Below are 3,519 nucleotides of genomic sequence, written 5' to 3'. Positions count from 1 at the left end.
AGATTTGAATCTCATTCAAACAAATTTAAAAATTCAGATTTGAATCACATTCAAACAACTTTAAAAATTCAGATTTGAATCACATTCAAACATTTTTTAAAAAATCATATTTGAATCACATTCAAACATTTTTTAAAAAATCAGATCTGAATTTTATTCAATCAATTTTAAAAAATCAGATTTAAATATGATTCAAACAACTTTAAAAATTCAGATTTGAATAACATTCAAACAACTTTTAAAATTCAGATTTGAATCACATTCAAACAATTTTTAAAATTCTGATTTGAATAATAATTTAATTGTGTGATTAAAATTCTAATTAAACAATTTAATTAGACATAAAATGGATCTTAGATCATACAACAATTGCACATTCATCATCCATTTACCTTTGCACACTATTGTGGTGCATCAACCATGCGCACCATGATGTTCATCATTTGTGCCGCCACCTTGGCTTTGCAACCAGCAATGAACTTTTGATCTCATAATCAAACACACAATTAAATCATATAAACATCAATCTAAATGGCAAATATAGTGGCTCTAATACCAATTGAAGGAACGGAAGCGTGAAAAACACAAGTTTATACCATTGAATTCAAAAATTTTCACCTAGGGTCACATGCATCATGCAAGATTTATTTTTATCTATTTGATTTCAATGATAAACAACATATTAAAACTCTTTTAATATGTTTTTGGATCTGTATTTTCCATTTAAGATTTTAAAATTAATCAGATTAATTTTAGAACCCTAGATCAAATCAAGAACGATTACACTAACCTCTTGATGCACTGCAGTGTGTCTGCGCCTTTGAGATTCGTATTCAGGACACCAGATGTTGCCCCTCTACCTTGTCCATACCAAGAACACCTATGGCAGCCCTTGAACAGCTTCTAAAGCTTTTTCTATTAATTAGAAATTCAAGCTCTGCCTTTTAAGAGATTAGAGATGTAAACAGGACACTAGAAACAATTTCTAGTGTTCTTAATTCAAGAGATTGATGGCTAATCTCTTTGAATTGATGAGAGATGAAGAAGAATAGATGAAGAGCCTCAAAATGGCGTGACAAAGGAGAGGAGTGGCTGCTGGTTATTTTTTATTTTCATAACCACACTTAAATAGCTAGGTTAACACATTAAACCCTTGCCACATGTCACCCTTTGATTAGCTCTAGGTTTAAGTGACCCAATCACATTGTGCCAAGTGTCAAACCTATATTTAATCTTGATTTTAATCATCTTACATGATTAAAAAAAAACATTTGGCAAGCTTATGTGTAATCCCATGTGTCACCATCTCATGGTGCCACGTGTCACACTGTGAAATTACCAAAATGCCCCTGTGTCTTAATTTTGAGTTCTTAACCCAAAATAATTATTTTTCTTCTTCTAATTAATTTATATCAAATATAAATTAATTAATTAATCTCTATTAATTAATCTGTCATTAATTAAATTCATATTTAAACACTTTAAATATAAATTTAATTTATACTACACATCCAATAATCTAGATTTGGTTTCAAGTCATGCTAGGGACTTTGCAATTTAATTGCAAACCAAACCTATTTAATTAATCAATTAAACTCTTTAATTAATTAATTAAATCATATTTAAAGAGGTGATAACTTGTATATGTGTGTGACTTATTAGGCTCATCACTAATTGACAATGAGACATGATATCAACTCTTAATATCACCAGAACTCTTTCTTACCATAAATGATTTCTCTAAATCATTTTATGCACCTCATAGACCATGGTTAACACCTAGCATAGCATGCCATGGCCACCCAATTAGTAATAAGGTTTACTTTAAATGAACCTATAATCATATGTTACCATGCACTAGAATCTGTCTGTTACAAAATCCCAACTCAAGCTGGAGTCATGGTTTATGTTAAACTCCATTTACTATTAATATTATGTTCTCTTTTAATTCCAGTTCTTGATTAAAAAGATTTTCTCATCAGAAACTCTTTTCTGAATAAATCTATCTGTCCTGGCCAGGAACTTGAAACATCAAGAATAATTAAATGAACATAGGATTTTATCTCTATTTACTTAGAGGAACAGATTCCATCTTGATCAACACCTACCTCCATATATAACTAGTAGGAGCCAACAGATGCCCATATACCCATACACAGTACAAGTATGAAAGCAATATCAAACTCAAACTACCTATATACAAGATAACTGTGCTATCACAGGTCTAAAGATTATATGCACTGATATGATTTATGACAAAACATTGACAAGAGTAAACTCCATGTGCTTGTCACAAGTGTCACTGGTTCAGCCTACTTATCATTTATCAGTGCCTATCATGTTTGTTATATGGCATGAGACTCACCATTCCATCTTATTTATATCTCATATAAATAACTTGGGAACAAACATGAATACAATCTTTCTGGATAAGTCATGTCCTTATTATGAAGTATCCTCGATTGTGAACCTATTTATGATACTTTGTGCTAGAAATATTGTCACTCATATTCTTAACAACTTAAGAATAATATTTCTAACAAAATATCAATGGACCTTTTCTATTACACATAAATATATTATGTAAACGGAAAAGTGGAAATGCCTTTTATTAATAAAAATATGGACAAGATACATACTAAATGATATGCTCTAGGGCATACTACTAACATTAAATCCATTGACTAAACTCAGTATGTGTCAATAACAAAAATTAATAGTGCTACTCTCCTAATTCTAGAATTAAACAAACTACTCACTCATGGTGAGTTTAACAAGCATATTAAAATTAAAATAAAATAACATAAGACAAATTGAAGAAATATAACAAAAGAACTTAGAACAAAGATTTCTTCAACCTTAAACTTTTGAAACTTTAACTGAGAGTCTTTCTCCTTGATGTTGATGTAGGTTCTCTTTAACTTGCTTGGAAAACTAGGGTTTGTAAACTAAAACTAATTCTAACTTGAACTAAAGGCTCTTCTGCATGTCTCGGTCTTCTAGTATTTATCTTAGGAACTCTAGAGCTATGTTTTAGAGTTCCAAAGGCCTTAGAAGTTTGTTTAAAATGCATGGAATGGATTTAGAGTCGTATCAGAAATCTGCCTGCTACAAAGTACACGGCACATGTGGTACTACATGACCCTGGGCCGTGTAAGTCTCTGGACCAAATTCAAGCTCCGTTCATGTGGAGGCAGTAAGTTACATGATGGTATTGATGTTTACATAGGGTCATTAGCATGGCTCATGCACTGCTGTCCTTCCTTGGCTCTTCCAGATTTCATGTAACAGAAGGTTACACGGGGTAGGTGAGTTACATGGGGTCTTTTAACAAGCCGTGTACTATGGCTTCTCCATGTCTCCTTTTGTTCTTCTTGTGCATGGGGTTACATGGGTTAGGTTCTATCCTCACATGACCCGTGTAAAGTTATATAGCAGACCCTTCTTCTTTTCTTGCTTTCCAAACTTGTCTAAACGACTTCCATGCTTTGGTTCCTTCTTAAAACACCTAAAAAGATA

Source organism: Hevea brasiliensis, chromosome 14 (assembly GCF_030052815.1).
Source record: "Hevea brasiliensis isolate MT/VB/25A 57/8 chromosome 14, ASM3005281v1, whole genome shotgun sequence".
Taxonomy (NCBI): domain Eukaryota; kingdom Viridiplantae; phylum Streptophyta; class Magnoliopsida; order Malpighiales; family Euphorbiaceae; genus Hevea; species Hevea brasiliensis.
This window is presented reverse-complemented; position numbering follows the sequence as displayed.